The sequence below is a fragment of the Emydura macquarii genome, unplaced genomic scaffold (genome assembly GCF_026122565.2).
Source record: "Emydura macquarii macquarii isolate MOO-44397 ecotype Brisbane River unplaced genomic scaffold, CSIRO-AGI_Emac_v2 contig_3059, whole genome shotgun sequence".
Classification (NCBI taxonomy): Eukaryota; Metazoa; Chordata; order Testudines; family Chelidae; genus Emydura; species Emydura macquarii.
The window spans coordinates 271,888-295,082 of record NW_027133196.1 but is presented as its reverse complement, the minus strand read 5'-3'; the positions used below and the strand labels follow the sequence as shown (position 1 = coordinate 295,082).

The 23,195-nt window shown below is 49.4% G+C and overlaps 1 long non-coding RNA gene across 1 annotated transcript; it reads left to right on the top strand.

The window, feature by feature from the left end:
- Window positions 1-2,351: 2,351 nt before the first annotated feature.
- LOC137141390 (uncharacterized) lies at window positions 2,352-21,470 on the top strand. Its single transcript, XR_010916617.1, has 3 exons — window positions 2,352-2,485; window positions 18,493-19,922; window positions 21,456-21,470. It is a non-coding gene; the product is annotated as an uncharacterized lncRNA (long non-coding RNA).
- The last annotated feature ends 1,725 nt before the right edge of the window (window positions 21,471-23,195 follow it).

Sequence of the window (23,195 nt, the reverse complement as noted above, 5' to 3'; positions counted from 1 at the left end):
GGCCGTGAGGTATTTGTGATGCTCACAATGATAGTGCAGATCTGAGTGGGCTCCATGCCTCTCCGGCAACGGCGTGTGTGTGGCTTAGAAAAACGGCGTGAAAAAGCGTTTGCAGTTTGTTTGGGACAAGAAGGGAGGGGGAGGGAGCACGTTGCATCATGGGAGGACGACAAGCGTCCCAAAAGCCTCTGCAGCTAGTTGCACGGTGGGATAGCTACCCATGGTGCACTGCTTTGAACGTCAACCCAAGTGTGGCGAGTGGGGACGCAAGAGCCCGGCATGATGACACTCCTGCGGCTTCCACAATTCAGTGGGGGGATGTCGATTTAAAGTAAATCGACTTCAATCTGCAGTGTAGACATAACCTCAGTCATGATCATGGATAAGGAGTCAGAGCTAGATGCTGCGCTGGTGCAAACCTCCGTATAATGACAATGGAGCCATGCTAATTTAAACCAGCTGAGGATCTGGCTTTGATACCCCCCTCCCCCCGTGTCAGCCTTGAAACCCCACTGCGCATTGGCTTCCCTGACACGCCTCCTATCAGTGGTACGCTTAGCCCCCCATCTCCGCCGCACAGTGCCATAGCAACTCAGCACCTTGCAATCTTTAATGCCCCTATCCTCCCGGCACCCCAGAGAGAGAGGGCAGTGGGACCTGGGGCACAAGACCCTGCAAGGCACTTAGGCTCCTAAATACAGTGATTTCTAAGTGACTCTCCTAAGGTCACGCAGGCCATCTGTGGCAGATCAGGGACTCGAATCCAGGGCGCCCAAATCTCAGGCTAATGCATTAGCCACTGGAGACTGACCAGCTGGGCTGAGGACATTCCTATGGCATGAATGTCCAGGGCAAAAGTCCCACGGTCTCTTCGGTCTCAAGGTGAAGGCTGGCCTTTCCCTGCTCCAAGTGAGCCCTCTGTCCCAGGCTGTCTCAGCATCCCTGAGGGGTGATGCAAAGGAAGAGTCTTGAGCATTGCCCTGGGATTGTCTCACGTTAAAGAGCAGGGGAAGCTCAGCTGCCCTTTAACAGACTCTCAGGCCCTTGGGGTTTGAAGCTGATCTATCCGGATTTCCAGAGCAAGCAGAGAGAGGGACAGAGAGAGAGACAGAGATCAAGGGCAGCCCCCACCCGCCAACACCTCCTTCCCTGCAAGCAACCTTTAGTGTGCGCACAGCGGGCGCCATGCGGAACGCTTGCTCACATAAAGCCCAGCTCCTTGACAAGGACACCCCCGGCCTGGCTCCCAGCCCTTTAAATGGAGGGAAAGGGAAACTGAGCCTGAAAAAGGAGCACGAGGAGGAGGAGCAGGAAGGTGAGACGGGCCCGGCTTTGCTTACTAACCACAGACACGGCTTGGCTGGTGGCGGGAGCTCTCCTGGCAGGTAGGGAAGGGTGTGTGTGTGTGTGTGTGTGTGTGTGTGTGTGTGAGGAGGGGTGTGCAGGCATGGGTGTGATGTATATAGGATGTGTGTGTTGAAAGGTTCGTGTGTGTGTGTGTGTGTGCATGAGGATTTGGGTGAAAGATGTAGTGTATGGGTGGGTCTGTGTGTATGTGGGTGAGAGTGTGGGTGTCTATATAAGAAGGGTTGTGCCTGTGTATGGGAGAGTGCCCATGTGCCTGTGTGTGGAAAGGTGTGCAAATGAGTATTCATAGGTGTGTCACATGCAGTTATTCACTGGTGTGTGTGTGTGTGTGTGTGTGTGTGCGTGCGTGCGTGCGCACGTGTGTCTGTGGAGCAGGAATGAGCAAGCATATATCCGTGTGCGTGTGACTGTATGTGTGAGAAGTATCTCCCTGTGCGTGGGAGTGTGTGTATGTACAAGAGTGTTTGGGTATGGGTGAGCATGACGCTGCAAGGATATTTGAGTGTGTTTGGGGGTGGGAGTTTGTGTGAAGTGTCTGTCTGTGTGTGCTTCTGGATGACAAGGAGACAGGGTTTGTGTGCGTGTCTTGTGCGTGTTTGCCATATCTATTACTCAGTGCTTTTGGGATTATGCACTTGGGTGAACAAAAGAGCTTAAGGAAATCTGAGCTCACCTAGTTGCTATGTAATTATTTCAAACACTACCTAAGCATTAGCTAGATCATTTCAGTTTCTAGCAATATAATTATTTTCTCCAGACAACCTGGTGCCAAAGAAGCCAGAGCACCTAGTGCACTAATTAATAACAAATAATTAATAAGGAGCGCTGCTCCGCTGGGAAGGCAGGTGCCTTCAGGCCAGGCCCTCACCTGGAGCAACTGCTCATGGAGCAGCATTCAGAGCGAGCTCCGCTGGAGATGGAAATTGACAATGCAGCTCACCTGGATTTGGAGACTCACCCATGCCCCTAATCTACCAGATCATCTGAGCACGTGTGGGGGGATTTGCTGCCTCTTTGCATGTTCTCAGGAGCATACAAAGGCCTTGCTCTCCAAGGCCTGGGTCAGATCTGAGCGAGTGAATTCCAGACACTGTTCCAGTGCATTACCTGGGCTGGGGTGAGTCTTTTTCTTGGCCTGCGAGCCCCCACTAAAAATTAGTTTCTTACCAATTCTCTGAGCCTCTGCTTTTCCATCCCCCAGGAGTTTCACTTCTCTTTGCAGAAAATGTTGTTATTTTAATGGTCATTCAAATGCCTTATTGGAGAATCTCCCACTTGGCTTTGTCCTGGGGCAGGGGAGGGTGAGGGCCCAGTACTGCTAGACCATCTGACCGTGACCCGCCAAAGAAAATGCGCAGCTGGGAGGGGTAAGAGCACCTGATTTTGTGGCAGGGAAAAGGTGGCTTTTGGGGCACTGAGCCAAGTTGATCCACTGGTGTTCTATCACCACAGGTGGATTTATTCCCACAATTGCCAAGGGCAATTACCCAGTAGCCCAACACCCACCAAAGCCAGCTGCTCCAGCGGTGTGACATCAGTGTAGCTTCATTGATGTCCCTGCAGCCATGTGCATTTACTTCAACTGGGGATCTGGCTCAGAGAGCTTCTGTGACTGCCCTGAAGAAGTACAGGGCTGAAATTAAGCAGCTCCTGGCTGCCCGTTCCCTAATCTGTCCGTTCGGTCTGTTACCTTCTGTCCCCATTGTAGGTAAGGAGAAGCATGGATGGTGACTGCACTGTCCGTTTGTGTAGTGAGTTACCAATTCATTGCACAGGAGGAAACCCTGGTTGCAATGAGGTTAATGGCAGTTCTGCCCTGACCACGCTGGCATTAGGACTTGCCCCTAGGAACGGGATCTGTATATTTTAGAAGGGTTGCAATGCAGGAAATGGCTTGGCAAACCAATGTTTGGTGGCTAGGCAGCTGTTTGTGGAATAATCTCCCAAAGGGAGCAGTAGGAGCCTCATATGCTTAGGACACTTAAAACTAGAGTTGGCAAAATGCTAGAAAATGGAGACTAGGAGAGAGGAGGAAGGATGGTGTTGTGCGTAAAGTACTGGGCTGGCATTCACAAGAGCTGGTTTTAATTCCTGGCTCTACCTGTGTGACCTTGGGCAAGTCACTTCATCTCTTGTGCCTCAGTTCCCCTTCTGTAAAATGGGGCTAAATTAGCTTTCCATTGTGTGTTTAGGGTGTAAATTTGGGGGGCGAGAACCGTCACTGACTGTGTCTATGTACTGCGTGGGTGTGCCCCTACTTTCTACTGTAGCACTGCTAACAATATCCGAGTGGTGCCTAGACGCTATATACTGCCTGGTGCGGTGGAGAGGCAGGTAGATTAGATGGGACAGAACAAACTGGCATTGTGCCCCTGGCAGATTGATTAAATGGCTTGGCAGGCCACTGAGTCTATTTACCTTGCGTGCTCTGAGAGTGAACCAGAAGAGAGGGAGACAGCGTGGCTGAGAATGGCAAACGCATGTCGTGTGTCTGTGTTGGGATGCCCATGCCTGGCCACGCAGCTCCCTTTCCACATGGAGCTCATGGTCTGAATCAGCCTCACTTCTTGATGCAGAGGGAACGCAGGGGCTGCACCCCGTCCCGTGCAAAGTCACAGCAGCCATGAGTGAAGGGCTACTCTCTCAGCTGTCTCTGGCTAAGTGCACACGTGGTCTTGTCTGACCATCTGGGCCCACCGCAGGAAGGGTGGGTGGGGGCGGGGCAGGGGGTACAAGACAGGCTTCCTCCTTGCTTCCGCACTGGTTAATGACGTTTACCTGAGCTCCCCGCATGGAGGCAATGAGCCAGCAGCCGATAAAGAGCCAGGTGAGCTAGTGGAAATCGAGGCAGTGCTTGAAAGCTCCGGCCATCTGTGAAACAAGTGGGGTGGCTCTCCCCACGCAGCGGAGGACGCGGGTCCAATTGCAGATGGATGGATCCGTGCCTCTCTGCTGGTGTGTTGCTTTGCAGCAGTGTCTCATTTTTCTTGTTTCGGTGCGATTTGCATACATTACTGTGCAATCCTGCAGAGGAGATTGTCTCCTGGCCACTATTAAGGGCCTAGGGTGTGGGCCTCTCAGACATCTATCTCTGGCAAGATAGAAACCAGGGAGGTTAAGGATGCTTAGCACTTGCATAGGAACTGTTCATCCGTCGATCCCATCATTAGCCCCATTTTACAGAGGGGAAAACTGAGGTATAGGGGAGCTGAACTGAGTAACACAGCAAGACAGTTTCTCTCTCTGCTGCTTTGTTCCCCTGCACTCACCTTGCATCCTCTCGCAGAGAAAGGGAAGAGGTTGGTCAAGAGAGACAGCCCGAGAGGCAGAAAGCAGTGGAGTGAAGGAGAGGGAACATCCAAACAGCCAGCAAACCGATTGGGGCAAATTAACAGCTGCAAAGGGGTGCCCGAGGGGTTTCTCAGTCCCTCTGTTCTGTGGCACTGTCTTTTCTCTCCCTCCCTCCATCCCTCTCTCTCTCCCTCCTTTTTCCCTCATCTCTCCCTCACTCTCTCGGCCCCAGCGCAAGGTGCAGCATTTCTATTACAGCTCCAGTCGTGTGACATCTATTCAAAACACCCCGTGAGCAGTGCCTTGGCTTTATCATTAAATGCAAATACTCTGGAGTAATTGCCGGCAATAGCCGGGGAGGGAGAAAAATGACAGTGAGCGCAGAAGCAGCTATTAGAGGGGAAAGCGGAAAGTGTAAACAAAATATGGACCATTAGCCAGCAGTAATAATGGCCATTTTCCCTCCACCTAATGCCTAACACAGCTAGCAAGATGGGTGGCCTGGCTGACTTGTGCCTGGCTCGGGTTTCTTCTTTGCTGGTGTTGGAAAGGAGCAGAAGAAAGGGATGGTATTTATTTTATTAAAACCTTTTGTTTGGAGAGTCCCCAATGGCAGGGTTGGGTCCCAGGAACCCCCCCTTACCCTCCTCCTGATAAAAATTGGCACAGCTTCTGTGCTCTTCTTGGGGTCAGGACGCTGCCTAGTGAGAGAGGGGAAGGGGTATTGGCTGCACCAGCACCTCCTGCTGGCTGCAAGACAAAGTACTCTGTCATTCTGTAGATCTTTGCTGCTCCTCTAGTAAGCACTTGAATCTGCAAGGTGCCAAGTGTTCTCAGCTGTGGAGTTAGTGGGAGCTCAGCATTGCACTGGATCGGGCACATAATGCCCCTGGGTATTTACCTGTAGAAGCCAAGGTGAGAGAGCCCCACCTCTGTCAGATATAACCAAGGATGTCCTAGAAATGCCCAGAGATTAGATGGATGGGTGGTGCAGTAAGTTCTCCGTGTCCTGTGACAAAGAGGCAGAGATGGTCTTATGGCTAAAGCACTGAACTTGAACTCAGGTGCTCTGGATTCAGTTCCTGGCTCTGCCACAGGTTCCCTGTGTGACCTTGGGCAAGTCTCTTAATCTTAGGCCTGAGCCACAAAAAGCTTTTATCTTGGTTTAACTATTTTGGTTAGAGGTGGGACTTTTTACCAGTATCATTTTACTGGTACAAGCCCTAGCAGAGTCATAGTTCTACTGGTGTGACGGTGCCTTACACCAGCATAGCTTATTCCTCTTCCTGTACAGTAATAGCTATACCAGTATAAGGCCCCCTTATAACATATAACTCTAGGGTTTGTACTGGTATAACTAGCCTGGTCTAGTCAAAGCCATAAACGTGCTGGGTGTAAACAAGCCATTAATCACTGGGCCTCGCGCTCTCCTCTGTAAAATGAGAACAATGATCTTCGTCTATTTAAGCCCTGATTTGGCAAAGACTTATGCACTGAGAATGGTCCCTTTGATTTCATAGGAAGCAGGTGTGTATGTTTTAGACAATTAACCACCCTGACAGTTAGGAAGTTTTTCCTAATGTCCAACCTTGCTGCAGTTTAAGCCCATTGCATCTTGTCCTGTCCTCAGAGGTTAATGAGAACAATTTTTTTCCCTCCACCTTGTAACAACCTTTTATGTACTTGAAAGCTGTTATCCTGTCCCCTCTCGGTCTTCTCTTCTCCAGACTGAACAAACCCAGTTCTTTCAGTCTTGCCTCATAGGTCATGTTTTCTAGAACTTTAATCATTTGTGTTGCTCTTCTTTGGACTTCCTCCTATTTGTCCACATCTTTCCTGAAATGTGGCGCCCAGAACTGGACACAATACTCCAGTTGAGGCCTCATCAGTGTGGAAAAATTACTACTTGTGTCTGTCTTACAACACTCCTGCTAATACAGCCCAGAATTATGTTTGCTTTTTTTTGCAACAGCATTACATTGTTGACTCGTATTTAGTATGTATGTTCGCGGATAAAAACACCAGTGAAATAATCTATCTGGACACTGATGGCGGCTGTGCTGGTGTGTACCGAGAGCTGTCATGCTGCTCGTTGGCCCCATAGGAGCCATTTTCTGCAGTCAGCGAGATGCCTTAGGAAGCGAGGCTGTGTGGAAATAACCTTGATACTTGAGGATGGGAGTTCAAAGGGCCTCATTTGGTACCCAAGGGAGGTGGGCTGGTTTCTTGGTGTGAAGGCACACCTTAAAATAGTCCATCCGAGCAGATGAGAGAGTACTCTCCACTCGGCTCCCAGCGCCTGTGTTCTGCCATCCAGGCAAATCTGCTGTGCAAATCAGCGTTCCCCACCTGGTGCATGCACGGGGGGATTTGACTCCGCAGGGGCAATGGGGCACAGGCGGAGATGGGGGAGCAGAGGCCCCTGCAATGGTTCAGGGCTGAGCTGTGCTTGGGGGAGCAGAGCACAGAGGCAGAGGGGGGCAGGAAGGGAGCCCGTGTAATATTGTAGGCTGGGCTGAGCTGGGGGAGCAAAGAACAGGGACCCGCAGGGCTGGACTGAGCCAGGGAAATAAAAACATACTGGCTTTCCGCCTGGTTCTCCCCACCCGTTGCACCCAGGGAGAAACGTTGCATGATAGGTGGCAGGCGTGTTAAAGGGCCAGCGTGAGGGGACCTTGGAGTCCATGGGAGGGGCACCTCCAGATAGTGCCCCCTTCTCCAGCATAGCGGACTAGTCTCTCTGCTTGTCGGCGTGGTCAAGTCCTGTCAGCTGCCTGCTGGTGAGAGGAGCTGAAATCTGCCTGCTAAAGCCAACAGGATCATTAAAAGCAGGTAGGGAGATGCCTGTCAGCTAATTTTGTGATACCTCCCACCCCCTCCCCCCACTATCACTGCGTCTTCCTGGCAATCTCAGTCTCCCTCTCCGCCACAGCAGACGGCTCTAATTGAAATGTCAATGGCTGTGAGTAATCGAACCCCCGAAGTAGCTGCTAGCGAGATCCCCGCCGCTCATGAAGTGGCCTGTGGTGCCTGGCGTTCGGCTCTGATCTTCAAAGGGCTCCTGAGATGCGCTGGTCGCCTTGCAGACCTGTCTGCTAGGCCATGCTGCCTCCATCTGCTCTCACTCCAAATATACACACCCATGCTTCTGTTTCTCTCACATAGATTGTCTGCGCTAGGCCACCTCAGGAGCTCTCGGCCGGCAGAAGTGTGGGTTTTGAAATAAAGCCTCTAGATCCCCAATCTCTCCCCCGTCCCCATCTCGAGACCCTGCTCTTCTCCACTTGCCCTTAGTTTCATAAGAGCTGTGCCCCTCCCCAAGCTAACATCCATTGCAGCACGTTCCCCTGACCTGTCCTTGTCTCAGGCTAAGTCGGAAGCCTCATCTCAATCTCCTTGAACAAATTCTACCAGGCAGGGCGACATTCTAATCAATTAAGAGGCATAAAAGGGTAATAGTATCAATAGCCATATCTGAAGCAGGCAGGCGGGATTTCTGTCCGGGGTAATGGAAGCATCATGTCTCCAATTAAAGTTTGGAGGATTCATCTTCAAACTTAGCTGCTGTCTGAAATTGACATTTATTAGAACGTCAAAGTCAATTTCCTTCAAGAGCGTCTTCCCCAAACATCCAGATTATATTTCATTGCTGGGTTCTTTTTCTTTTTTGGGGGCACTCTCTTCTTCTTTAAGGGAAATGCATCCAGTTGCACAAAATGGTTTTATTTTTGGATGGCTGTTTATTATTAATTGTTATGATTGCTGCACATAGGAAATGCAGTCAAGGATCAGGCCCCATGGTGCTTGATGGTGTACAGACACATAGCAAAGTAGGCAGACCTTGTGCCAGAGAGCTTACGATCCAAATGTCAGACACACAAATGAGGGTGTGAGGTAGGTTGGAAGGATGAGACTACAACAAAATGAACTGGATACAGTGGAAAAGCAGAAGATTCAACTCATCACTTGCCTGACCAATGCCAGATGGGAGTGATTTATAGGCAACACAGTAGAGATCGGTTTAAAGGAAGGGTTTAAAGAAGATAAGGCTGCAGTTTTGTGAATTTTGATGAGGAATTTGTCCCATGTGTTGGGGGTGGTGTGGGGAAAAAGCATGGAGGGGCTTGAAGGCAGAGCAAAATCTTGAGTTAATGGCTAGTAGAAAGAAGTGCTTGAAACGTTTTATTTGAAACTATTTAGAGATAGAAAATTGGGTTTTTGACTAGAGCTGGGCAGGAAGTTTTTGACCAAATGTTCTGTCAGAAAACACTGATTTAACAAAAGTGAAGCTTTTTGTGGGAAAGGGTTGGTTTCAGCAAATTTCTGTTTTGAAAAACTTTTGGAAAACAAGTTTTAAAATGGTCAGAATTGTCCCTTTTTTACTTTTTTTTTTTTTTTAAATGCAAAAGTTCAGCTTTTTTGGGGTCAAAACAACCTTGTTTTGAAATTGACATTAATTTATATTTTCAAAATATAAACCAAAAAAGTTGAAATCTAAACTAGACATTATTGAAATTAAATGTTTCGATTAACTTGATCCAAATGTTTTTTCAGATTCTTAGTTTGCAAAAATTTTTGAGATTTTGACTTTTTGTTCCAATTTGAGATGAGAAAAAATTTCAAAATCTCAAAAATTCTCCTGGGACTGGAAAAGCATTTCTTGCCCAGCTATTTTTTTGACTAAATGAATTTTTTCACAGAAAGTATCTGCTTTCTGGATGCCCAGAATACAGGGTGTTTGGTTCTATGGGCTGGGCTTCCCAGCCAGACTACACATCCCATGATGCACCACCTTCTCTCCAAGAAGGGAGACCATGGTGCATCATGGGGAATGTAGTCTGACTAGGGAACCTGGTCTGTAGAGGAGAATGGGAGAATGAGGCATCTCCATTACAACTCCCATGAAACACTGCAGCAGCATTTCTGAATTGAAATATGTCCATTCCAGCCAAAATTTTTCAGTATTCAAAATGATGACAAAAATGATATTTTTCCATGAACAAAACCTTCCTTTCCTGACTGCTCTACCAATAGATCTGATGGATGAAGCTAAATGGTGAAAGAGGTGGTAGGCAAAACCCAGTAGTTTCTGTTGATGTGGCGAAGGGAACACAACTAGTGGTGGGAAGTAAGTGAGGTGATCAATGAATAGCTAGTGTGGGAAACGAGACACCACATGGCACCAGAACTCTCTCCCATCTGGCTGCAGCTCTGACCCCAGCAGCCTATCTACAGCTCCACTCTGGCTTCCACCAGCTGTGGTTTCAGCGAGATGACCCCAATCCACTCCCAGTCCCAAGTTTCTCCAAAACAGTGTGCTCCGCGATGTCCTCTCCTGGACAGATCAGAGAAATATTATGGTTCCTTTGTTTCTCGAGAGACCAAAGCACATCACAGCTTATTAAATGGGGGTAAATATGTCTTTCCATTTAAACACAGCAATGAGTTGATTTATAGTAAAAATAAAATACATTTCTTACCAGTAGGACCTAGGTTAAGTGATGCCAAGTAAAAGGAATAAAGTTAGTAAGGCTTATGAGCAAATAAAAGAGAAAACACACATGTAAAGTCTAAAATTTACACTAGCAAGGCACAGGCTTTGTTCAAGATGGTTTCTCACCTTCATCCTGTGTACAGAGACTTCATTCTCCCCTCCCCTTGGTGGAAGTACTCATCTTCCAGAGCTCTGTTCCCTTGTGTCTGTCTAGTGATGGATGACGTAAAATGACTTCTGTCTTTGCTTATATCTTCCCAGTTCAATGACTTTGTATCAAGAGGTAGGATGACTTGGTGCTCTTTTCCCATCCCCTGGCTGATTTCAGTGTAAATGGAGCTTCCATTGTTTCTGGTCACACCTTGCATACTTTCAGTGGAGGCAGGTAGACTGCCGCCTGGGAAAGCCTGTTTCTTCCTTTGTTTGGTCGCACACTGGATGCATAATATCATTAAGTATCCATATTTCCCCATACAGTGTTAACACAGACGTCACAATGATATTGATCACCGGTGTGTCATTAGCTTTCAAAAAAGACCTCAGTCTGTACGCTTTTATAATATTACGTTGTATGCAAGCAGTTGATGCAATTGATTACCACTTGAGGTTCAGCCCCTCTGTCTTTAGAGATGAGTAAACATTTGAAATGGAGCCTTCTCAGGGTCACCCCTCAACGTGAAGTTTATTCAAGGTCTGAGGAAGGTGATATGGAATCTGATGATGAAGGAAGCTTCAAAGTCTCTCTTCCCCCACTTGTTAGCTTTGTTTACCTCGTATATATAAGTGGACCTTGGCTGAAGATCGGGTTGGTCAGAGAATCAAATACATACTCCTTTGTCTAAGGCAGACCTGTTTACCGACTTCTCCTTAATCCAACTGGGCAACATAAAGGAGACCATGTGATTAGCATGACTAATCGCGGTTAGGCACCTCAGCTCGAGTTGTGAACGTCAAGTGCTTGCAGTGTTTTCAAATAGTGGAAAATAACCTCCATTCAATAGCACGTCCTTTCGAGGCCCCCCTTGATCTGTTCCCTGCTCTGCCGTGAGTGGAGAAGGAGGTCACGCTCATGAAATCATTATTGGAGGTGAGTTGTTTGCATGACTCCGAAAAAAGAAAGAAAATCGCCTCTCAAAGGGACCAAGAAATGAACAGATGGTGAAAGGGGAGTGATCTTTGGCAGGAATGACAGTGAGTGTCTTGGAGGCACCAGATCTTGTCTGCTTATAAATAAAATAGAATGAAGAAGAAAGCGAGTCTGGGCTAAATCGCTCAGGAGATGCGGAGCTCATCTCTGATGCATGAAAGAGAATGACTTCTGAGTGCTGAAGGCTTCCTCCCAGGAACAACTGGGGGACCTCAGCAAGGAACGAGGGATAGGATTAAGAATTCTTTGCTTTTCATTTGTTAGCCAGTGACAGAGTCAGACTGGCCCCCACCCTTGCGTTGTGGTCAGCATGAAGCGCTGAAAGCTCTAAGATGCTGAAGAATGTTTGCAAGTCTGGTAGAGACAGGGCACTCAGCTAAACAGCTGTTTTGCCAAATTCCTGGTGGATTTACCACTTGATACGATCTGAAGGCCTGCAGGGATGCAGGGAACCTCCTGTGAGGTGGTGAGCTGGCAGTATGCCCCACTCAGTCAGTTGCAGACAGACAAGAAACGGCAGGAGGATGTTCCAAAGCCAAAGCAAGGAGGGCACTGAAAACTTACCAGCCAAGCAGGGTGAGTGTGGGATGAAAGATTCTGCAAAAAGCCCAAGGAGATGCAAGCAGTGATGCTATAGGTGACATGGCTTTACGTTTTATATCGAATGTTAATTGTTTCATCCTGACTCAAGAAAGGGATGGTCTTATAATTAAGGTACCAGACCATGGGTTGGGAGACCTGCATTCAGTTCTTTGCTCTGCCACAGACTCACTGTGACCTTGGGCAAATCATTTACTCTTTCTCTGCCTCGGTTTCCCATCTGTAAAATGGGGATAATAATCCATCCTTTAACTGTTTTTTCTACTTTGAGATCGGTCTCACAAAATGTGTCTGAACAATGCCCAGCACAATGGGACTTCCAGGTGCTACTGTAATACAAACAACAACAATTTGAACTGTGCCAGGCAAGGTGATTGGTTTAAAGAGTAGCTATCTGTCTGCCTGTCCATCTCCCAGCCTTCCCATCCAGCAGTCCATCTGCCGGAGAGATGACATTTAGGAGTCCAGAAGAAAATCAGAAAAATAACTTGGATGAGTGTACACGATGAGTTTCATTGAGTTCGGTGCAAACGGTAGGAGTACAAGAATCATCAGAATGGCCATGCTGGGTCAGACAATTGGTCCATCTGGCCCAGTGTCCTGTCTTCTGACAGTGGTGCCTCAGAGGGAAAGAACAGAACAGGGCAACTATCAAATGATCCATCCCGTTGTCAGCTCTCCGCTTCTCGAGCGCTAGTCGAAGGCTTCTAGCTAGTCGAAGGCTAGGGACGCCCAGAGCATGGGGTTGAATCCCTGGCCATCTTGGCTAATGGCCATTGATGGACCTGCCCTCCATGAACTGATCTCCTGGTTCATTCTGTTGCCCAGAAACCCCAGCCGGGTATCAAGTTACAAGCATGACCTCATCAGAACAGACTCTTATTGGCTGATCTGACCCCGAGGGCGGGACTCGGTTTCTCACCGCACACTAACCCGTTCTTGGGTGTCACACGCAAGTTGCAGTCCCATTTTCCGCACGGGGCTGTTGTTAAGAGGGCGGCAGGCAGGCGGGAGCGGTTCTTGGCTTGGAGAGAAGGGGAGAGATGCTGGCTGAACTGTAGAAAACTTAGATTTCCGCCACTCTCTCTGCTCAGAAAGCAGATGAGGAGGAAGGAATAAATTGCCAAGGCCTCAGGTCAGCCTGAAGTAAAAGCAAAGCATGTTCCAGGTGCTGTGCAGGCTCTCTGCTCACACCCTTGGGCCTGGAAGCAGCCTTGTTACCCAAAGGCATCCCAGGAGGGGCAGGGATTAGTATTGAGTGGGATCTGAGTCGGACAACATAACCCTGTGATGAGAGACCCGTCTCCCCTTGCCTGTGCCTGGCCGCTGCCAGAGACCTGCGGCCAGTCATCTGGAGCTGTGTTAAATTCCCACTGCGGGAGGCAGTGATCGGTCCCTGACCGTCCCCAGCCACAGCCCGGCGAGATGTTGCCTCTCCTCGACACGCCCTTCTCCTGATGACCAGGTTTCAAAGTGCATGACTAGAGCCTGCCGCGGGCTGAGCAGCCACGACTTGGAATCACCCGGGTGCCAGGCATGCCCACTTCCTGCTGCTGCAGGGAGCGCCCTGTGCCCGTGACTCCTCTTTGGAGTGGGGGGACAGGGGAAAGGGCAGGGGCTGAAGCAGCCATTAGCAAAGTGGGAGAGAGGCCCTGGGCACAGATGAGCAACTTGTTTCTTTCTAATGCCCACTTTATCAGCCTCCTCGTCCTCTGCTCCACCCTTCCACTGAATTACGCCGCACACTCCAGGGCAGTTCTCGCTGGGCTGAGTTTTCACAGGCACTAGATACTGCCCACCATGTGTTTTTGGGTAGCAGGTGGCTTACCTGTTGAAACAGAGATACTGGAAGGGCACCTGTGGACACCTAGGGTGCTTAGTCATTTCTCCACAGCTTCCAACTAGCTACAAGACTCATCCTAGTTTACCCTTGCCTAGGCCACTATTCCATGTGGTGAGGAAGGTCTGCTCACCCAACATCCATGGCTTGGGCTGCAGGATGCATGCCCTGGTCTGCCTGAAGATCATCATTGACCACCCAGGGGTGGCATGCTGCACTAGCAGGATATGCCCAGCTGTTTTGAAATCAAAGCATCCCTGATGTGTGTCCTGGCAGTGGGATTGTTAGGGGTAACATGAGTTTATGATTAAGGGTCTGGAATTCAGGATACCTGGGTCAATTCCATGCTCTGCCACAGACTCCCTGTCTTACCTTGGACAAGTCATTTCTCTCTGTGCCTAAAATAATGATTTTTTAAGCCAGAAAGGACCATTGTGATGATCTAGTCTGACCTCCTGTGTATCCCAGACTACAGGACTTCTCTGTTTTGAACTAGAGCAGATCTTTTAGAAAAAATCCAGTCTCGATTTAAAAATTGCTGGTGATGGAGGAATCTTTGGTAAATTGGTATGTAGTTAATTTACCTTATGGTTAAAACTCACACTTTTTATTCTAGTCTAAATTTGTCTAGCTTCAAATTCTAGCCATTAGCCCTTGTTATCTCTTTCTCGGCTAGACTGAAGAGCCTTTATCAAATATTTGCTCCCCGTGTAGGTACTTACAGACTGTGATCGTCACCCCTTAACCTTTTCTTTGTTAAACTAAGTAGATTGAACTCCTGGAGTCTATCATAGTAAAGCAAGTTTGCCAGTCCTTTAATTATTCTCACATAATGGTTGCACCAGTACCAAACACCGAGGTAAACTTTAAGATATTTCTCTTTTCTCTGTCTATTCATATTTTTAGCTTTCCAAGGGAGGGATTGTGTCTTGTGATGTATGTCTACAGCATCTAGAACAATATGGTCCTAATCTTGCATGAGGCCTCTAGGTAATATGTAATATAAATGAATAATATGACAGCAGTTTCAAAGATCATAACATGGGCTGGAGCCACCTCAGATACATTATGTGTCAGGGGGGATCCACAGTGGCTAGGAGACAGAAAACTTTGTTAGAGCTGGGCAGGATATGATATTTCTGCCATGAATTGGATGAAAAATTGAAATCCTGAAAAATGTTGTTTACTGACCATCCAAAAAAAAAAAAAAAAATTCAGTTGAAACATTTTGTTTAGATCATTTTGAAAGTTTATTTCAAATTTGTTCTTTTAAAATTGTTACTTTTTTAAACTACACATTTCAAAACGAAAAGTCATTTGGCCCACATAAGTTTATTTTGAACGTGTGAAAATGGGTCGTCTTGGTAATTTTGAAACCTTTTTTTTTTCTTTTTTCAAAATATTTTTGAAACGGGAAACTTGTGACATCTTTGTCCTTGGACCGTTCTGGTTTTGATGAATCAGCGGTTTTCTGATGGAAAATGTTTTGTTGAACAATTCTCAATTAGTAATTCTTGTATAGTAATATGATTTCCACCCAGAACTGCTGTCACGTCTCCCCCCCCCCCCCCGCCTCCCCCCAACAGCTACAGGGCCCTCTGCTTGCCCCTCCCCAGCGGCATGGAGCTGTGAGGTATGGCTGGGGGCATAATTTTCTCTTGAGCTCTTGCAATGTATTTGAAAATACCTTTGATTTTCACTGGCAGCTGCTGGTGTCCCAGAGAACTTTCACTTTCCTCACCCTGCTAACGCGTGAACGCTGTCAGCCTCCGAAGGGAAATCCAGCCAGATTGACAGCTCAATCTTGTTTCCTTGTTCAGTGCCTGGAGAAGAATTATTTTTATCATATCCCTTGCTTTTCCCTCGGCTCCCTGCCATGTCTAAAGGGACGGGCAGGGTGGGAAAGGATGCACGTGCATTTTAAACAGGCAGCCTTGAATTCACCTTGGGGCTGGGGGCTGGCCTTATTCAGAGTTGACTGAGACTCTGCTGCTCCCCTTTACAGCTAGAACAGCAACACCCCTATGTACAGCGTTGCAGCCCCCTGCCCCCATCCTATTCCTTTCCTGGCTTCACAGCTCTTCCAAAGTCTCCTCAATCTTGGGCTGCAGCTCCAGCATTGGTTCCAGTCCAGGGTTCCCGACCATGCACAGCTCTGCTAGTGCCACTGTCATGCCTCACAGTTTCCCTGCTAGATGAGGACAAGGCTCCCCTTCCCAGTTTTGTTGATGTACCTCAATCCTGCCCCAGCACCACCCCTTCTATCCCAACCCTGGGCTCCTACCATCCCCACAGCTCTGTCAATGGCTCTCAATTCTGATCCTCCCACATCCCAAACTTGGGCTGTCCCAGCCCCTATAATTCTGCTGACACCCCCATGTTCTTGACCCACAGCAAGAACTCTGGGGTTCCCCCTCCCCAGCTGTGCCAACGTCCGTCTCCCCGTCCCTCCCAGCTATTGTGTATGTTTTGTGTTTTTTCCTGGCTCTGTAGTTGTGCTGTCCCATATCGATCCCGCCTGCCCTTGTCTGAGTCTTTGTCCCCGTGATTTATCTGGCTTGTTCAGGGAAGAGAATGAAGTGTCTCTTGTCGAGCCTCACCCTCGTTAGTGTGCCCAGGGAGGTTTTGTGGAGACAGCAGGAGAGGCGCAGAGCTGGGAGGCGGCAGGGGAGAAGGTGGTGGTGAGGGGCAGGGGACAGGCCTTTTTATGATGCAGCCCATCTCCCACAAGCAGTTGTGAGAGCAGCCTGGCTCCTCGGGGCTCACCGTGACAAACGGCGATGGGGCAGATCTGCTGATCGGGGAAGGGTCATTGTGGGGAGACGCCACTTTACAGGGAAGGATCCCAGTGATTTTGATGCCCGAGTAGAGACTGCCTGAGCTGCTTTGGGAGGATGCGAAGGAAAAGATGGCATTGGCCAAAAGTGCCATTTGCTGCACAGCAAGGGGAGACGGCGTGACTTGCCGTCGGGGACGGGGTGCTTCTCTTCCCGCATGTGCAGGTTATGGTGCCCTTCATCTCCTGGGGAGCATGGGGCATTCCCTGGCTCTTAAACCCTCATCCACAGAGAGAGCTGTTAAAAAGCTTCAGGCCACATCTCCTATCAAGGGGACCAGTGCCAGAGGGAATAGGTTGGAGCTGCTCTAACCTAAGCTGGGACTGGGGCTTGGAAGGAACTAATTAGGGAGCCATAGGCAGTTCCCTGACACCCCTTCCCCACGCCCTCCTTTTGTGCCAAAGCTACATCAGAGGGTCTCTGCCTGGATGATAGGCACAGCTCTAGTCAACACAGCTCGAAAGAAGCAGAGGGACGAAGGAATTTAAGAGGCGATAAGAAAATTGAAGAGATGCATGCCGAATGATTGGGAAAGGGGGGACGGTGAATCACCGAGGTGGAGAGAGAATGGGAGGCTGCAGCTGCAGGGGCGAGGGTTCCGGCACCAGCGCCGGCAATTCTGTCTTTGTATTTAGTGAGCCGTAAAGCAGGGGAGCGGTTGAGATGGCCCTTTCCCTGTGGATTAAGGGGAGGATGCTCAGCTGAGCCCCCTGCAGGGCTGTAAAACCTGTCTGCTGGGCCGTGAGTCCTGAATGTGCATGGGAAACATGGATGAAAACCATATGGGGGAAATACAAAGCCCGAAAATCTTCCCCCCGGGGAATCATCAAACTCCTCTCCCTCACGTTCTGCCAGGCCTTCCCTCCTGGCTCAGCTCGGCTTCCCATTTGGCGAGTGGCTCCTTGGTGAGCCTTTCCACCCCTGATTTTTACAGCCTCTTCTCTCTCCTCTTATTCTACTCAGACACCTTGTTACTGGAATCCAGCCTCCGAGCTGTTGCCTGGACAAGGTTATTACAGAATATTATACAGACCATTTGCACGGCTACCTTCAGGTCATTTGGATCACTTTAAGCTACTTATCTGCCCATTTTCTTCCCCATAATATTTGCCTAATTCGATTACTCTGCAGCCTCGGCATTGCTGCAGTGAAATAATCAGGAAATATTACCCAGAGCAAGCCAACTGGATCCACATTTACAGCTGCTTCTCCCTGCAGCTTGCTCTCCCATCAGAGCTCTGCTCAGCTCACCTTCCTCCGTGATGATTGACGACATTGGTGCATACATGTAGCCCCGGGGTAATGACCCCTTCCCCACACGTCTTCTATAGCACCCTCCTGATCAAAAGAAAGGTGCAGCGCTGGGGTTAATAGAGTGGATGTTAAAAGGCTGCTGGAAGGACTAGATCTTGGGATTGCCAAACAAATGTAGATCTATCTGTCCGTCCATCCATCCATCCTACTCAGTAGCCTACGTGCTCTCCCTATTCTGCAATATACCACTGTCAAATCTCTCTCCCTTGGGGTATGTGTCACTGTGTCAGCCCAGGTTGAAGGACAAAGCTTGAGTGTCCGCCTCCATGGTCATTTTGACACACACGGGCATGTCATCCAGCTGGGGAGCTTGAAGGTATTATCAATGGGGCATATGCTGCTGTCCGTACACAGGCAGAGAGCGTGGGGGCCTTTCTTCTGGCTGGAAACTGGATCAGGCCCGGGATTTGTGTTGGTTTTGATTAGCCAGATGTGGGGGTCCCTTTAGGGAGCCTGGATCCGGGAGCAGCTCTCAGTGCATGTGCAGAGGGTCAACCCCAGCAAAATGAAACCATTTCTTTTCCCCTGACCTTTGCTTTCCCTAATATCTTGCACTAGCCGCCACATTAAACCTTTGTTTTTATTTGGTTTTATTTTGCAGCCAGGTCCTGAAACTCTTCAGCCTCGCAGGAGAATTATGTTGGCAATAAGCACACAATGAGGGCCTTCGCAGAGGATGGTATCGTCTTGTAACCTCTGGCAGCAGAAGAGTGAGACACAGGCAGGCCCATTACCCCCGTGTCCAACCATCGTCTCAGTATTTCATCGAAGGGGGTCATGCGTGGTGTCTGCCGAGAGCCATGAATTAGCTGCTGGTCGCTGTTACGGGGAGATGAGAAACCATTTTAGAGCTCTGGGACATGTGGGATATTCTGTCCCACATCGGCTGGGAGTAAACCCGATGTCAGCTGAGGAGGGGGATCTTGGGGCGGCCCCAACCAACACGAGAAAAATGGACAGCCCTTGAACGCGCCGATTTGTTTTTACAGTTTGGGCCAGACGCAGGCTGCAGCGTTTGCGAAGACAAAAGAACGTCAGGAAAAATCTCTGAAGAGGGGACCTCTGGGTCGAAGGACCATGGTCTGTAACTGAATGAGAGAAGAATGAGCCAATTTGTTTTTACGGTTTGGGCGAGACGCAGGCTGCAGCGTTTGCGAAGACGAAAGGATGCCAAGAAAAGTGTCTGAAGAGAGGACCCGGGTCGAAGGTCTGTGACTGTATAAGAGAAGAAGGAAGAGGACAAGGAGCTATGCGTTACGGGAGGATACGGTTTCATGGAAAGTGTGTCCCAGCAATTTGGACTGGACAAGGGCTGTGGGGACTAACCTTTGGGTAAGAAACACCTTCTTAGACAGGAAAGTCACTTGTTAATAAGTATAAGCTATAGATGGCCTCATGTTTCCAAATCCTTATCCTTGCTTATAAGTGAATCTTTACCTCAAGCTCTGTGAAATAAACTTCACTTTGGTTTTAGTGTCTAAGTGCCTTGTGCTAAGGAGAGTGTTGAACTGAAGTGAAACCAGTTTACTGGGGTGCACTGCTTCCACAGAGGCTGCAGGTCAGTGTACGCACTGCAGGGGTCCAGAAGAGAGGGCACTGGTGTGTAACCAAGTGGCTAGCCTGCACTGCACTCACAGAGCCTGCAGCAGAACCTGTACGTTGCCAGCAGCGTTTTCCCAGATGTCAGCAGCTGATAGTGATTCACCCCAGACGTCTTAGGTAACCCCAAATAGCATCACAAAGAGAACACACACAGCTTGTGTAACAACCTGCTTTTAGATCATCAGTGGGTTTGAACGTGGGCCTTCCAGCACTAAAGACAGGGGCGTCTATCACTCGAGCTAAAGGAGTACCTCTGTTACTACTTAACTATAGCAGGTTCTTATCCTCTTCGTGGGGCAGCCACTAAAGAGCAGCTGCAGTGCACTTAGCCAGCATGTTACACTGATCCTAGTGTCCAAGGAACCTCTTGGAGCCTGCCCAGTTCTGTTCCACTGAACTGAAGACATGGTAATGGGAACGTTGGTTCAGGTAAGAGCTACAAGAATGAGCTGAGGTCTGGAAATCCTGCCTTATGGTGTGAGAGTAAAGAAGCTCAATCTTTTCAGTTTATCCAAGAGAAGGTGAGAGGTGACTTGATCACTGTCTAGAAATACCTAGATGGGGAGGAGATTTCAGATAATAGAGGGCTCTTTAACGTAGCAGGCAAAGGCAGAATGAGATCCAGTGGATGGAAATTGAAGCTAGACAAACTCAGACTGGAAATAAGGTGCAAATTTTTAACAGTGAGGATGATTAATCATTCGAGCAACTTAGCAAGGGTTATGGATTCTCCTTCACCTGATGTCTTTACATTCAGACTGAGCGTCACTTTCGAAAAGAAATTCTCTAGCTTAATCAGACGTGACTGCAGGAATCAGTGGCTGAAATTCTTTTCAAGGCCCAGCATTTCTATGATTCTCTGGGCTGTCATGAGGTCAGACTAGACGATCATAGTGGTCTCTTCTGGCCTTAAAATCTATGAAAAAATGAACATGGAGTTCTGAGGATTGCTCTGTCTGAGCGATAGATAAAGGATTTCAGAGCCTGCTTGTAGACGTGAGCCAAAGTATCCTCTGCACATGATACTCGAGGCTGCGTAGAGAGGGGGCCTCGAAGTGCACAGTGTGTTTAGTTTAAAGCCCTGAGACATGAGACAAGAACAATGACCGGCCGGATAACAGCACCAAGGGGTTTTAGAAAAACATGATCGATTTAAAAATTTGGAATTTCAGCCCCTCGGAGTCACCTTCAAATGGGCTGGGCTGGGCTGGGAATGGCAGTGGAGAGTTCTCCCGGGCAGGCAGCATATACCTTTGGAGTGGTGGAAAAGGCAACCAGAGGTGAAAGGGAGAGAGCTGAGTGGATGAGGTTTTGCTTCCCACCTCAGGCTTCCTTCAGACCTACGTCTCTTCCTGCAGCACAGCTGGGAGAACCCCAGCTTGGTCCCCCGCCGCTTCCCAGCCGCCCCTTTGCTGTCTGCCGAGGAGCGAGCAGCGGAATTGGACACCAGGCTCAATTACTGCTACTCAGGCTCCTGAGGGAGGCCGGAGAGGCCAATCAATGCCAAGCCTCTAACTAGAGGCCCCGAGTTAATTGGCGTGGGCGGTTGGCTAAATTAAGATTTAGTATGCATCAGAGGAGCTGGGGGACAGCCTGCTTTCGGAGCCGGGCGCTTCCAATTTGTCTCTGCCGGCTCTGGCTTTTCTAATCGAATCCACCATCATCGTGTGCTCTTGGCTTTAGATAGGAGATGAAGGCAGCAGAGGGAGGCGGGGGGCAAAGGAGGAGATCACGGTGGCCCTGGAGACAGCAGGGCTGCTGACTTCTGAAGGCAACACTGCAGCGCCGTTGCCGGCACATGCCCTGCGCCTGTCTGAGGAGGGAGGGGAGATTAGCGTTTGATAGGCTGATTTATTCCTAGGCAAACTCCACTAAAGAACTTGCATGGCTCCTGGAACGCCCAGCTCAGCAGCTACATGGGCTTGAGGTTTTTATCTGTCCTTCCCTCTCCCTTTCTTGCAGGATGAAGTTTCGTAATTGAAATCTCTCTCCCTTCGTATGTGAGAGATGGGCTGGAGAGGCAGGGCTCGGAACAGGAGCAAGTTAGCCATGCAGTTAGGAGCTGTCTGGAGCCAAGAGTTTGGACCGGCCCCTTGTAGACGCACAGACTGACAGATCCTTTTATGCTTGGCTGTAGATCTATGGCGAGAGGGAGTTCTTGAGACATGATTCTGTCCACTCACCCTTCGTACCTCAGCTACCACCTCTGATTGCAAGGTCTTTGGGGCAGGGACTGTGTCTTCCTATGTGTTTCTACAGTCCCCAGCGTTTTGCAGCCCTCCATCCTGATTGAGGACTCTGGGCCCAACTGCGCTATTAAGCGAAATCGCTATGATTGTAGGCACTGCACTAGTGGCAGCAGTCAGGACTCCTGGGCTCCGTTCACAGCTGTAGGAGGGGAGTGTGGTTCAGTGGTTAGAATAGGGGGGACTGGGAGTCAGGACGCCTGGGTTCTGTACACAATTCTGGGAGGCTGGGAAGCCATGCTGCTCCTGGCCTGGGTTTTGCTGATTTGTGTTCTGATTCGGTCCCCAAATTGTTCGCTCTGCACGAGCGCAAGCCCACTGCTGGGGAACCCAGCCCCCGGTCAGACGCCTTTAAAGGGTACTGGGGAGATTACGGAACAAGGCAAAGCTACTCAGAAAACCCCCCTGAGCAGCTGCTCCGCCAGCCAGGCAGTCGTGGCAGCGGCTGGCAAGCGAGCATGTCGGCGGGGACTCGGGGTGGAGGGGAAGCTGTCAAAGGCAAAGGAGTCTGGAGTCAGCAAGGTTCCTTGACGGAATCCTTCCAAGCAAGCATCGCAGTTACAGAGGAACCTGCCAGCCAGGAAGTTTTACTCCAAAACACTGTGTCCTTAAAGAGTGAGTGCCCTGCATCGACTGCCAGGGGATGCTCAGTTCAGGCTGAATGGGCACAGAGGTGGGGGTGTGGATAAGAGGGCGAAGGTGGCGGCAGGAGAGAGACAGGGCCATAGAGAGAACAGCCTGCTTTTCGTTCTGCACGTTGGCCTGGTGTGGGAACTGTGGGAAGCGTACACTGATCAGGCATACACATCAGAATGCAGCTTCCCTGGCCATTAACGTTGTCTCTAAGGCACGTTCGTTCGTTCTTTCTTTCGTAGTCCAGAATAGATCACAGGAGTCCTGATTTCCAGCCCCTTTGATCTAAATGCTAGTCCATGCTGAGGTCTAGGCTCCTGCTCTAATCACTAGGCCCCACTCCTGCCACTGCCCACGTTACAGTGTCTCCATTGGGAAGCTGACCTGCTTTTTGCATGCACGCTCTTTTTGTTTTTCCTGACATGGCCCGGGGCGTGGAGCCACTGAAGACAATGTGAGTAGATATGTGTTTCTGCTGGGGAGGGGCCACGCTTGGTTTAGAAAGTCAAGTTCCATGCACCCTGTTCCCTTTGCTGCGTGGTGCTGGGGGAAGATGTCGGTTTATGTCTTTAATGCTCAGTCCTTACGGATTTTTCCCCCCAGCAAGAGACAAACAAGCAGAGTCTATGCATGAGAAATCTCGGAAATCCAGCGGCTCCTAGACGCTGCACACCAGAACACAAGCAAGGAGCCCTGCTCTGGCTGGTACTGACGGCTCGCAGCCCGCACCCGCCAACCACAGTCTGCCTTGAAGGGGACAGTGGAGCAACGTGTCTGCGCCTCTCCCAGCCAGGAGAGGAAATGCCTCCAGAACCCTGGTGCG